Here is a 15,506-nt window from a genome sequence, read left to right as displayed (position 1 = left end):
GACACATTGGATCCATTGTACCATTGTGTGACCAAACCCTGAGGTCCCTGCCTGTCCCAGGCTCAAAGAAACTTCTTCTGGATGTCCATGAGAGTCTTGAGATATACATCTGTTGAATGATGCAAGCCTTGGTAAGGCAGCATGAAATGTGGGATGCTCTGAGATTCTCCTAACAGTCTAATACTATCTGGAAAAGAGGCCTGAAGCTCACTTTAAAAACACTTTTTATAAGCCAAACTATCAGAAGTACTAGAGCCACAATGCAGAAGGATATATTTTCCAAGCTCAACTATCTAAAAGACTAAAGGAAGAAGTTAGACCGACACATATTGCTAGTACCTTCCAGATACAAAAGAGAAAATAGGTCTGTTTGCTGGAAATTGCCATGATAGCTTCCGCAAAGCAGGTATGTGCATTCGTATGTTGTTTATCAATATGGTTACTTATATTTTAAGAGTAGAACTTGCAAGCCAAAGGGAACTAAGATAGTCTATTATGTCATTTCTCCTTTGTCAAATAGATTGAACTGTAAATGGGTCACTTGTTGATCCTTTAAAAAAGGCATTAAATTATGTAATTAAACCTGAAGCATTAATAAAAGATTGAAATTTTCTATATTATGTCTATGCCCTTTGATTCTTTCTGTTTATTTTTTTTTAAATTTTTTTTTAATTTTTATTTATTTATGATAGTCACAGAGAGAGAGAGAGAGGCAGAGTGGATGCATTTCCTTCAATCATGTTAAAAATTAAACACACAGATACATCCTGGGTGCACTGATACAAAATAAAAGCAATTATTTACAGATTTATCAATTTGACCAGTGGGTCTCAACCCTGTCATACAACCATTTTGGAAGGAAGAAAATTTTTTAAAATAGGCCTTGATGGATTTGTATTATTAAAATACATAGGGGAAACAATATCAGGAAAGTTCAGGATGACAAGTTTGTTTCATCAATGCATGTCACAGCTCCTTGCTACTATCTTCAAGCTGCTTGCTGGATTTCTGAGAGTCATCTCTTTCTTACACAAACTTCCCACATAAACTAAACTCTGACTGAGACACTGAGACATAACTAATCTTCCAAATGAAAAACTTAAAGCCTTTAGTTTATGTAAAAATTTATAGCTGCATAAGAAAATGATTTTGTTCTCAGTTTCCTTTCCTCTATAGAGCAGGGAAGCCAATTTTATGAATAACTCCTAGTAATGCCCAAGTTAAAATCTTCTGGTGTGTTGGAAGCTAAAACCACTGATGAATCATCATATTGATGAATGGCCACACAAATTCAGACCACACAAGACTTCAAACTAGGCCTACAGTAAGTCAAAAAATTGTCAAGCATTTCAATTTCCTTTTGAAAAAACTTATTATTGAATTAATATTTTAAATTTATAATCTGGAAGAAATGACATGACTTAAATGCCTCTTCATGGTCTTTTTCTACTCTTTGACTCAATTAATAATTAGATTCAGTTAATTGACAGATAATACTTGCTACAGAGTTGTTTTAAAAGTAAATTATTTAAATTAATTCAACTTTTCCCTTTCCTTAAAAAAAGTTTAAAACTGTTGTTTGACTTTTATTTTTATTATAGCTCATTTTTCATGAAAATGATTCTCGGATTTTTACAATCCCAAAAATAAACTATACACTAAAAATATACATAATGTAACATATAAGAAGGATTTCAAAGATGAGTGACCAAGCTACTGAGATGCAAGTTGCCATTTCTGGAGATATATCAGGGCTACTGTCATTACTCTACCAACTACAGTTTGGATCATACTACTTGTAAACTGGAAAACACTTTTTAAATTGTATTTGAAATGTTTGACTATAACTCTTGTTTTAGTGAGGTGTTCATGAGTCAGATTATTGATTCTAATACATCACAGTTAGATTTCCTGTCATTTATATTTAGTTGTACATGGCCCAATCACAATTTGTTTACTGCTGTTGGGTATTGCTTTTTTTTTTTTTTTCCATAACACGTTTCTCCCAGTAAACTTGACCCCAATCTTCACAATAGGGCAAGTGAGCACTTCCCAGACTTCAAGGAATGGGTGGGGCTGGGGCACTTGTGGAGGGTGAATCCTGTTTCTCCTAATTTTTAAATAGAATTTAATTTTAAGTGCAATTTTAGTTTCACAGCAAAAATAAACAGCAGGTACAGATTTCCCATATACTTCCTACCCAAACATATGCACAGCTTTCCCCACTAACAACAACCCCTACCAGAGGGATACACTGTGGGAGGTATGGAGAAATTCAGACCAGAGTGATCTGTATTCTCATTGTAGACTATATCTGTATAGTTGATGAACCTACATTATTCTTATTACCTTAAGTCCATAATTTACATTAGGGTTCCCTCATGGTGGTGTACATTCTATGGGTTTTAACAAATGTACAATGACATCTGTGGACCATTATAGTGTCCTACAGAATAGTTTCACTGAACTAAATGCCCTTTACGCTCTGCCTATTTATTCCTCCCTCCTCCCTAACCCCTGCAAACCATTGATCCTTTTAGCGTTCCCATAGTTTTGCCTTTTACAGAATGTTATATAAAATGTCATACAGGAATCATACAATATGTAGTCTTTTCATATTGGCTTTTTTCACTTAGCAATACACACTTAAATTTCTTCCATGTCTTTTTATGGCTTGATAGCTTTTTTTTTTTTTTTTTTTTTTTAGTGCTGAATAATATTCCATTATCTGAATGTGCTATTCTTTATTATAGTATAGCACATTCTTATTACTTGCTAAAGGACATCTTGGTTGCTTCCAAGTTCTGGAAATTATGAATAAAGTTTCTATAAACATTCATGTGTAGGTTTTTGTGGGGATATAAGTTTTCAAGTTGTTTACCAAGAAGCATGACTGCTAAATTATATGGTAAAAGTATGTTTAGTTTCGTTAGAAACTGCCAAACTGTCTTCAAAACCAGCTGTGCCATTTTGAATTCCCAATAGCAATAAGTGAGAGTTCCTATTCCTCTATATCCTTGTCAGCATTTGGCATTTCTAGGGTTTCAAATTTTGTTCATTCTAATAAGTGTATAGTGAGCTCTCATTGTTTTAATTTGTAATGTCCTAATGAGATGAATTTTGGTATCTTACCAAATGCTTATTTTCCGTTTGTATATGTTCTTCAATGAGACAGCTATTCACATCTTCTGCCCAATTTAATTTGGTTGTTCATTTTCTCATTGCTAAATTATAAGAGGTTATTCATATTTTTGGATTAAGAGCCCATTATCAGATGTGTCTTCTGCAAATATTTTCCAGTCTTTGGATGGTTTTCTCATTCTTTTGCCAGTATATTCCACAAAACAGGTTTTTAATTTAAATGAAGTCCTCCTCATCAGTTATTTCTTTTATGGATTGTGCCTTTGGCATTGTATCTAAAAAGTTATCACCATACTCATGGTCATCTAGATTTCCTTCTATGTTATCTTTTAGGAGTTTTATAATTTTGTGTTTTATACAGTTAGGTCTATGATTCATTTTGACTAAATATTTATGAGGGGTATAATGTCTATGTCTAGATTAATTTTGTGTGCATGTATTTTCTGTAGTAGGCTTTCTTTCACATGTGGGTCCAGTTGTTCCAGCATGATTTGCTGAAAAGATTCTTTTCTCTATTGTATTGCCTTTGATCCTTTACCAAAAATCAGTTAACCATATTTATTTGGGTCTATTTATCAACTATTTAATCTATTCCATTGATCTATTTGTCTATTCTTTTGTGAATACCACACTGTCTTAATGATTGTAGTTACATAGTAAGTATTAAAGTCGGAAGTATAAATCATCCAATTTCATTCTTTCTCTTTCATATTGTGTTGGCTATTCCGAGTCTTCTGCTTCTTATAAACTTTATAATCAATTTGTCAATGTCCACAAAATAACTTGCTGGGATTTTGACTGGCATTCAGTCAAAATCTATAGATTTAAGATTCTTACTCTACAAATTAGGAAGAATTGACATCTTGAAAATACTGAGTTTTCCTATCCATGGACATGAAATATCTTTCAATTTATTTAGTTCTTTGATTTTTTTATCATAGTTTTGTGGCTGTCTTCATATAGATCTTAGACATATTTTGTTAGGTTTATACCTAAGTATTTCATTTTAGGAGATATTAACATAAATGGCATTGTATTTTAATTCCAAATTCCACTTGTTCATTACTGATATACTGGAAAGCAACTGACTTTATATAACAACCTCGCATCCTACAACCTTGCTATAATGTCTTGCTAGTTCCAGAAGTTTTCTTCAGTTCTTTCAGATATTCTACATAGATGGCCATATTATCTATGAAGAGCTTTATTTCTTCTTTCCCAATTTCTGTATCTTTTATTTCCTTTTCTTAATGCATTAGGTAGGACTTCCAGCACAATGTTGAAAAGGAGCATGATAGAAGAAATACTTGCTTTGTTCTTAACTTAATGAGTTTCTAGTTTCTCACCAAAGTATGATATTAGTCATAAAGTTTTTTAAATTTTTTAATTTAAATCAAGCTATTTAACATATAGTGTATTATTAGTTTCAGAGGTAGAATTTTTTCTACCTCTAAATTCTAAAATTTTTTAGAATTTTTTTTTTTTTCAAATGACTTAGATTTAATCAACGGAAGCAAACTACATTAAATGGAAAGCTTACAATAGAGAAGAATTATATGTCAGTGCCTTTTGCAAACTGAGCTACAACAGGAAGAGGCCAGGGCTGCCCCTCAACCTTATCCCTTCCAAACAGAGACGTCCACAGTGTCCCTGGCAGTCTGGCTCAGGGAAGAGGAAGCCTCTGCCAGCTCTGTGCGTTGAGGTCACCTTGCCCTTCACTCACTCCTGGCCAGCGTCAGGAGTCCCGCCTTGCCGGCTCTGGTCATCACCCTTCTTTTTGTGGCCTGAGACAATGTCATCAATCCGCAGCAGGAGAACTGCCGTCTCTACTGCTGTCTTGTATGTCTGCATAGAATTGGTAGATTTTAGTAGAAATTGGTAGAATTTAGTGATTCATCAGTTGTATACAACACCGAGTGCTCATTACATCAAGTGCTCTCCTTAATGCCCATTGCCCAATTACCTTGTCCCATCCACCTCCGTGCCTTCTAGCACCTCTCAGTTTGTTTCCTATAGTCTCTTATGGTTTATCTCCCTCTCTGTTCTTATTTTATTTAATTTTCCCTTCCCTTCCCCTATGTTCATCAGCTTTGTTTCTTAAATTCCACATATGAGTGAAATCATATGGTATTTGTCTTTCTCTGACTTATTTCACTTTGCGTAATACCCTCTAGTTCCAACCACATCATTGCCAGCGGCAAGATTTCATTCTTTTTGATGGCTGAGTCATACTTTTTTATGTAGATTTTATTTATTTATTTTTTTTATCAAACTGAGTAAGTTCCCTTCCTAGTTTGCTGAGAGTTTTTACTAGGAATGGGTGTTGGGTTTTGTCAAATGTTTTTTTTTTTTTCATCTATTAACATTATTGTGTGTTTTTTCTTATTTAGCCTGTTTTGATATGATGGGTTATATTAACTGATTTTTGAATGTTGAGCTGGCTTGCATACCTGGGATAAGAATCACTTGGTTGTGTTGTGTAATTATTTTTATACTTTGCTGGTTTTAATTTGCTAATATTCTTTTAAGGATTTTTGCATCTATGTTCATGAGAGATTGTTCTGTAGGTTTCTTCTCTGGTAATGTCTTTGTCTGGTTTTGCTATTAGGGTAATGCTGTCCTCACTGTATGAGTTAGGAATCATTCCTTCTACTTCTATCTTCTGGAAGAGTTTGTGGAGAATTGGTATAATTTCTTCCTTAAATATTTGGTGGAATTCACTAGCAAACCTATCTGGAACTGGTACTTTCTGCAAAGGTAATTAAATTATTATTTCAATTTCTTTAATAGATACAGTCCTATATAAATTTTCTTTCTTCTTGTGTGAATTTTGGCAGTTTGTATCTTTCAAGGACTTTGCCTATTTTGTCTAGATTATTATATTTGTGGGCACTGAGTTGCTCACTGTATTTTTTTATTGTCATTTCAGTGTCTAAGGGATCTATAGTGATGTCTCCTCTTTTACTTCTGATATTAGTCATTTGAGTCTTCTCTCTCTCTCTTTTTTTTTCTTAGTCTGGCTAGATGCTTATCAATTATATCGATCTTTTTAAAAAATCAGATTTTGGCTTTTTAAATTTTCTCTATTGACTTCCTATTTCCAATTTCATTGATTTATGTTATGCTTTTATTTCTTTTCTTCTGTCTACTTTGGATTGATTTACTCTTCTTTTTCTATTTCTCTTAGGTAGAAGCTTAGATTATTAATTTTGGGTTTGTCTTCTTTTCTAATATATGTATTTAGCTTTTAAAATTTCTCCCTAAACACTACTTTTGTTGCATCCAATATTATTTGGTAGATTGTATTTTCATTTATTTCAAAATATTTTAAAATTTCTCTTGAGATTTTTTTCTTTGGCCCATTTGTTATTTAGAAGTGCATTGGTTAATCTCTAAGTATTTGGGGGTTTTCCAGCTATCTTTCTGTTACTTATGTCTGGTTCAATTCCATATGGTATGAAAGTAGACATTACACAATTTCTATTCTTTTAAATTTATTAAAGTGTATTTTATGGCCAGAATGCTATCTTAGTGAATGTTCCATGTGAGCATGAAAAGAATAAGTATCCTGCTGTTGTTAAGTGAAGCAGTTTGACAGATGTCAATTACACTCATTTGGTTGATTTTGCTGTTGACTTAAACTATGCCCTTACTGATTTTCTGTCTCCTTTATCTGTCTATAGTAGAGAGGTATTGAGGCCTCTAATTATTACAGCGGATTGATCTACTGTTCCTTGAAGTTCTATCAGTTTGTGCCAAATGTATTTTGATCTTCTGTTGCTAGGTGCATTTACATGAAAGACCAATATATCTTCTTGGAGAATTAAACCATTTATCATTATATGAAACCAATGTTTATTCTTGATAACTTTCCTTTCTCTGAAGTCTGCTCTGTCTGAAATTAGTATGACTACTCCAGGTTTCTTTTCTTTTGATTAATTTACCATGATATATCTTTATTTACTTTTCATCTATATGTATCTTTATATTTAAAGTGGCGTTCTTATAGACAACATGGAGTTGGGTCTTGTTTCTTGATCTACACAGTCTGACAATCTCTATCTTTTAATTAGTATGTTTATACCAATGAAATTTAAAGTGAAGATTGATATAGTTAGATTAATATCTACCATATTTGCTACTTTTTTCTGTTTGTTGCTCTTGATCTTTTTTCCTAATTGTCTTTTTTCTGCCTTTTGTTGTTTTAATTAAGCATTTTATTTTTTACTTTAGTAAGTTTTTAATTTCCAGTAAGTTAAATAGTGTTATATTAATTTCAAGTGTACTAATTTAGTGTACTTATTTATTTATTGTACTTACTTATTTAGTGTACTTATTTAACTTAATGTACTAATTTAGTGACTTAACAATATATGTATATACACCATGTATAGATTTAAGAATATAACTAACTCCTCCTAAGTCAAATCAATAATCTGTATCTGTAGTATGCCTGCTCTCTAGAGCTTTAACTTGTAATAGCTCTGCTTTGGTTTACCCAAGTATCTCATACCACAATATCATAAGCTATATAATAAGCAATATCACTCTTGCCTCTCCAAAACTTCCTCTCATGTGTTCTCTTTGTTTAATTAGATTTACTACCTTGTTTTCTAAATTAGAAAGTTTGGCAGTTTCTTAAAACATTAAACCTATACCTACCTATTGGTGATAAGGAGCATGGGAGGATTAGGCTAACACTAGGAAGTTGATTAGTGTTTGTACCATTTTATACTCTCACCAGCTGTGTATTGTTGTTCTAATTGCTCCACATCCCCAAAAGAACTTGGTAAGATCAGGGTTTTTTTGTTTTGTTTTGTTTTGTTTTTTAATTTTATCCATTCTAGTCATTGTGATTAATGTATATTGTTTTTTAGGCAGAAAATAGTTGGGCTTTGCTTTTTATTGGTCCAATCTGATCATCTTTTTTAGTAGAATGTGTAGGCTGACTACATATAAGGGATAAACGAGGTGGTTTGGTTTAAATAGACAATCTTGTAATTGCTCTTTTTATATTTGTTCTATTTCCTTTTTATGTGCTTTCTCTTGTGTTCATTGAGGAATTTTCTGATTCTATTTTATCCTGTTAGCTTATTAATTATTATTTCACTATTATTGGTTGCTTTAGGGGTTATAATATGTATCTTTACCTTAGCACAATATACAAGTAATATTATGGAACTTTAAGAATAATATAAGAAACTTAACAATATACTTCCACTTCTTAACTCCTGGACTTTGTGCTATTGTTGTTATGTTTTATTTCTATATGTGTTATAAACATCATAATGGTTATCACTTTAGTTTTTTATAAGAAAATAAGTTTTTATATTACATTGAAAAGAATAAATTACCTAGGAATAAATTTAATCAAAAATAAAAAATATGTACACTCAAAACTATAAGACGCTGATGAAATAGAAGACACAAGTAAACTGAAAGATACCCCATGCTCATGAATTGGAAGAACTAAAACTGTTAAAATGTTCATACTACCCAAAGAAATCTATATATTCTATATGATCCTTATAAAAATTCCAATGGCATTTTTCACACATACACACACACACACAAAACAAAAAATCCTACAATTTGTATGGAACCATAAAAGACCTCAAATAACCAAAGCAATCTTGAGAAAGAATAACAAAGCTAGAGGCATCACAATTCCTGATTTCAAACTATTTTACAAAGCTGTTAATGTTTAAAACAGCATGTTATTGGCATAGAAACAGACACACAGATCAATGGAACAAAATAGAGAGCTTAGAAACAAACCCATGCATATATGGCGAACTAACTTATGACAAAGGCTCCAAGAATATAAGTAAGGAAAGGAATGTCTCTTCAATAAATGGTGCTGGGAAACCTAAACAGCCCCATGCAAAAAAGAATGAAACTAGACCACTATCTTACAGCATACATAAAACCTAACTCAACACAAGCACTCAAATGAAACCTGAAACCATAGAATTCCTAGAAGAATACATGGGGAGTGAGCTCTTTGACATTGGTCTTCCCAAAGATTTTTTTTTGTTTTGAAACCAAAAGTAAAGGCAACAAAAGCAAAAATAAACAAGTGGGACAACATCAAACACAAAGCTGCTGCACAGCAAAGTAACTATCAACAACATGAAAAAGCAATCTATGGAATGTGAAAAAATATTTGTAAGTCATATTATCTAATAAGGGATTGCTATCCAAAATATACAAAGAATTCATACAACTCAGTGCCAAAAAGAAACAAAAACCAAGCAAACAAGCAAAATTAACAATCTGACTTAAAAATGGGCAGAGGAACTGAATAGACATTTTTTCCAAAGAAGACATACAAATGGCCAACAGGTTCATAAAAAGGTGCTCAACATCACCAATCACTAGGGAAATAGAAATCAAAACCAATTTGATCATTTTAATACTAGTTTTTAAGATTTAGAAGTGGGACTAGTGCAGCCTTTGGTTTAGTGCTATTCTTTTACCTGGGGCTATGGTATAACATTCTACTTATCTAGTGTCACATGGATAGTTCCATAAGAGTTTTCTACTCTGCATATATGATTTCTATGGATAATTCTCCCTGCTTCTTTTATCTCCTTCTTCCCTTGCCTTTGAGAATTTTTTTTTTCAAATGCATATTCTAAGCAGTACTCAACTAAAAAGTTGAGAGGGCAACTTAGCAGATCTCTGGAGCTTTCTCTCAATGCAGCTCTGTCTTCTTTGGTATGGTGTTCTTTTTTTTAAGATTTTATTTATTTATTTTGAAAGGGAGAGAGAGCAGGAGCAGGGGTAGGGGCAGAGGAAGAAAGAAGTAGACTCCATGCTGAGCAAGGGGCCAGATATGGGGCTTATTCCCAGGACCCTGAGATCATGACCTGAGCTGAAGGCAGATGCCTAACTGACTGAGGCCACCCAGGTGCCCCTGGTATGGTGTTCTATAAACTCTAGCTGCCTTGGCTTCTTCTGACTCCAAGTTCTGAGATGCATGGCTTTTTCTGAGTGTTCTTTTCCTGAGCTGTTGTCTAAAATTCTCTACAGCTAATAAGCTTTGGCAATATCCAATCTTGTGTGTATACCCTCTCTCAGGACCCATTGTCCTGTGATTCCATATATCTAATATATGAAAAACCCTATTTATAGTTGTCTGGGTTTTCTAGCTGTTTCATATGGCATATAACTGTTACTCTATCTGGGACAGGAGTAGAATTGCTTTACTTTTTAAAGAAACTAATGACCTCAAATAATAGCTTATGTTTATGTAAGAAAAAATTATTTCATAGTTACCAAAAATGTGTAAAAATTTTCAAAACGAATATTTAGTTCTCCTAAAAATAAGAAAGATCATGGTATCTAATATATTTGAGAATTAAGAAGTGAAACAGAGATATACTCACTGATTAACTGATTGATTGATTGATTGATTCATCCCCTCATTTATTCTTCCAATAAATATTTATTGAGTTCCAGGCCCTGGAGACATAGGGGAAAACTAATTGGATAGAGTGTTTAGATCCTAGTTGATGAGGCAGAAAATAAATAAATACACAAATTTGAGATAATAATAAGTGCAAGAGGAAGAAGAGAACAATCACTGAACATTCTCTGAGGAGATAATGAGTTAAGACACAAAATATAAAAATAACCCATTCATAGGAAGAGCTATGGGGAAATATTCTAGGCAGGGGGAATTATAGGTCTAAAGGCCGTGAGGTATAATAAGTTTGTTCTGCTTTAGGAATGGGAAGAAAACCAATAGGTTGAAATGAATGTGCTGGGTAGTGGTAGAAAATCTAGGGGGGCCTTATGGGCCATGATACAGAATTTGGATTTATTCTGAGCACTGTAAGAAGCTATGAGGGCACCTGGGTCACAAAGTTGGTTAAGCATCTGATACTTGGTTTCGGCTCAGGTTATGATCTCAGGGTTGTGAGATTGAGCCCCATATTGGGTTCCACACTCAGCAATGAGTTTGCTTGAGTTTCTCTCTTCCTCTCTCTCTATGTCTGCACACCCCAAATAAATAAATATTAAAAATAAAAAAGAAAGAATAAGAGATAGATTTTAAAGGTAGAATTTATGAGATGTTCTGATGTATAGAAGAATCCTATAAAACTCTTCAAATGTTAGCTAGACCAACTGGGCATTTCATAGTACATTTATTGAAAGGTGGAAAAGACAGAAGGGAGCAAAATGGGCAGTAGACAAAGGAGAAACAAAAAGGCCCATTTTACACATACTAAGTTTGAAATGCTTCTTAGATGTATAAGCTAAGAAGTAAAAAAAAAAAAAAAAACAACCTGTATAATTCTAAAGCTCATGGGAGAAATTCAGACACTAATTTGACAGACATCAGCAGACAGATGGTACTTAAAGTTATGACTTAAGATGAAAGCAGAAAAGGAGAAAATGTGCATTAGAAAATAGGGTCCAGACCCCTAAGCCCTAAGGACTCCACTATTAAAATCAAGTAGAGAAGAAGGAACCAGCAAGAGATTAAGAAAGAATGGTTGGGAGGTAGGAGGACAAATAGAGGAGTGTGCTGTGAAAGAAGCTAAGGCAAGTGTTCAGCTGTGTTGAATGATGCTAAGAGGTAGGAGAAGAGATCAAAGCTTTACTAAATTAGAAAAGGACAGAAAGTATCAGAGCTTTACTGAATCAAAGAGAGATAAAAAGGATGCTAATTAGGGCTACCTGTGAAGCATGAGTAAATTACTGAAAAATGGTCATAATAAAAATATTCAAGAAAGGAGACATATGGATTTTGATGAACCTTATAAGAATGGTATCCTACATAGACATTACTTTAAATTTTGCCCTCTGGAAGAATGATGCCTGGGATAGTGGGTACATTTCAGGAGAGATCTTTACATTTGCAATGAATATCTAGGGCATACTGTTGCCTTTGGAGAAGCATAATTTTCTAAGTAAGAAAGAGATGGAGAGAGAGATGGAAGGCACTTTCTTGGAGGAATAAGGACATGTTTCAATGTGTTCTCTCAGAATACTTTTGCCCGACAAAAGTTATTTGTAATAAGGTGATGAAATTAAAGAATTAGGTCCCTACAGAGGAGAAGACCACTGATAAAATTCAGGAAGATGTGAAAAGACTAATGGAAACAGACTCTCATAACTGGCTGATGAAATTCCATGTGAAGAAATGTCAAATAATGAAGACAGGGTCAAAGTTCCTGAAAAGGAACTATATAAAGCCTAGCAGCATTAGGAGGGAGAGAGTTCTGAGGGATTGGAAAAATAAATTCCCAAGTCGCCAGCCAGCACAGATTGAGAATAAACAGTATAAAGAGAATACTGAACACCAGAAGGAGGGCCTCTGAATGAGTGTAAATGGAAGGAAATTGCTTCAGGCCCCTATAACGGATTAATGAGGCTACATATAAATTATGGTTGGCGTTTCTTGTCATTTTATAATTAACAGTGTGTGGAGATGGTGAGGGATGAAAAGGGGGCCTGAGGACTGTGAAATATTCAGTTAGGTCAGAGAAAGTACAGCATCCTCCTGACTGGGCTGGATCACATTCCAGCCTCTGAGTTTCTAGTCCAGGGTAGCCTGTAAATGCTATAGTAATACCAAATGATGACATCGTCCATTGTGGAGCATTTCCCTGGTCTTTTGGAAATTTCTGGCACGGTAGGGGAGCAGAGGACCATATAATTACAAAGCCTGAGGCGGGCGGCAGAGGTGGTCAGTTTGGATAATAGTTGCCTGAACCTTTTAAAACTTTTGTGGTACTTTCTTTCCTGTCTCCTTGTCACCCTGCCCCACCCAGGAGTTTACCATAGGATATCTTTCTTTGTTACTGTGTGCACCCAGGCTGTGTTTACCCAACACTATTGTTAAGTTCCTTGAGGATCAGAGTTTGTATGAGTCATCTGAATGTCCACATAGTTAAAGCTCAGGATCTTAAATGTACAAGAAAATCAGCAAAATTTGTAGGCTCATCCTTCACCAAAATATGAGTGGTTTTTCACTGACGAGGGTTTCAACAGCTTGGAAGAAGTCATTTGAGGTTTTGGATGTGCTGAATCTACATTTTTTAGACACTAAAAAAGTACAAGGTCAGTCTATTTTAGGCACTACTCAAGATGTAGTCATTATTATGAGACATGTGTTTAAAAAGATATTTTCTAACATTTCTTTTTGAATATCTATTTCAGAGGTGTGTGTCATTGTGGCTAACCAGTATTAGTATGACTGACTATTACTGTTATTTTGTGTATGTTGTGTCCTTATATGACTGTGGAGAGGAGTCCGCAGACTACCTAATTAATGCATTTGAAGAGTCATTTCTCCAAAGACAAGAAAGAACTTGTTCAAAATTACAAAGAAATAATCTTTTTTCAAAGATTTTTAAAATTTTTTACTTATTTATTTGAAAGCGAGAGAGAGAGAGAGAGAGAGAGAGAGCATGAGAAGGGAGGAGAGGGAGAAGCAGGCTCCCCGCTGAGCCAGGAGCCCAGCTTGTGGCTCGATCCTAGGACCCTGGGATTGTGACCTGAGCCAAACGCAGATGCTTAACCGACTAAGCCCCCCCCCCCCCCCCCCCCCCCCCCGCCCCAGGCCTCTACAAAGAAATAATCTAATTTGAATACCAGCATTCCTTACTGAAGCTCACCTACAGAGTGCATATGTGCTAGAGAGTGACTGTTTATTACACTATTTCCAAGTGGTCTTTGTGGGTCTTTCCACTGTCCCATTCAATCCTCAAAATAATCTCCATTTATTTTCTCAGTCAACAAATGAAATAGGCTCAAAGATGTCAAATTCTTTAGAATAATACTATGAGTGAGGTGAAGATCTGGCACTCAAAAAAAAGGCAGATTTTTTAAAATTCCAAACTACATCTTCTTTTTACTAAGTAATGCCAATTCTTCTTCTATTAAGGATTTAATAAATACTCAGTGAATTGAAGTCAGCAATCCAAATATAAAACAATATGTGAAAAATTATGACTAAAATGCAACCCCAAATGTAACCAAATACAAATTTGTTTTGTCTCCCTACTTTCTTTAAAGTGTATATAGGGGCAAGGGTTGTTTTTGCCACCTCCAAGACATTCCAGTCAACCTTAGGTCACAGACCTAAAATCACTTTAAATTACAAAGCAGTCATTTGAGAAATTAGCGTGTTAAGGTTAATATGACAATTATCATTTCAATTTTCATTTCAGACTAGAGTCCTCCATTCCTTTCTATTGTTAAGCCTATATTAGACTGCCACCACGTTCAGATTTTTCTCTCATTCTCCCCGAATTTTTACTGGGCAAGCGACTGCTACTATAGTAAGGTGGCCCCTCCTCATGCAGACGATGAACCTATCCATGCCATTTCTCCTCTGATCAATCTTATTCCTTCTAAGTATGCTCTCAGGTTAAGACTTAAATAGCTCCCTGACTTCTCTTTTCTATGTGGTCCATGAGAAAAATACATATCCTTTGCCCTGCCATGGATGTGAGATTAATTACTTCCCTAATTCAGTCCTCTATTCTCTCTCTGTCCTGCCACAGACCACTTTAAACCTTTCCAGGCATGAGTAAGGCTGCAGTCCTGTATTCCAGAAACACATTTCAAACTCTCCATGTGGCTCTATGCCTGAGGCAGATTGGTAGCAACAACTAACCTTCAGACCTACTCCCTAATAAATCTTCTGAAGATTGGAAGTGGCTCATACACAGAGCAATTCCCTTGAAAGAGAACACCTCACAACTCCTTCTCTACACACTCTGATACACTTTTCTGGCTTTAGTTTGATGAAAGTTTTGTGGGGTTGGTTCTCCACCTTTCCTTTGTGAATTCTGCAGTTTGGTGCAGCTGTTCATTTTGAGATTCAAAATTGCATTTTGACACCTCAGTACTAATTTTAGTTTTAACCTCCTGTTCTGCAGAGGATGTTTATATTTTATTCTGGAATGGACTACATTAATAGGAAAGTGCTTTTGACCTGTTGACATTGAAGTAGAATTTAACTTAAAAGAAATTATTATTTGGGGGGATCATTAGCTCTAAGAATTGAGGGAGAAATCAATCAGACAACTGATTTGAAAGGAACTTTGAATTCGCATTTCATTTGTTCATGCAAGTCTACATGTAACTCACTGACTTGTGTTCAGAATTTGTACAAATGAGTGATTTAGTTGAACTGAAAAACTATACCACTGTGCTTTTGGAAGTTATAACAATCTGCTACAGAGAAGAATTCTAAACTTTCATGTTTTCTAAATACATGCCATTTATTTTGGTATGGCAAGGTAGGCTTGAAGGAACGAAAGAAATATAATTTCTAAAAGAAGGTACAGAATTCTCTTTCTTACTTAAAAAGCAGATTGCAAAAAAAAAAGTGAATTGCAAGA

The sequence above is a fragment of the Vulpes lagopus genome, chromosome 11, assembly GCF_018345385.1.
Source record: "Vulpes lagopus strain Blue_001 chromosome 11, ASM1834538v1, whole genome shotgun sequence".
NCBI classification, from domain to species: Eukaryota; Metazoa; Chordata; class Mammalia; order Carnivora; family Canidae; genus Vulpes; species Vulpes lagopus.
Note: the sequence above shows the minus strand (reverse complement) of the source record.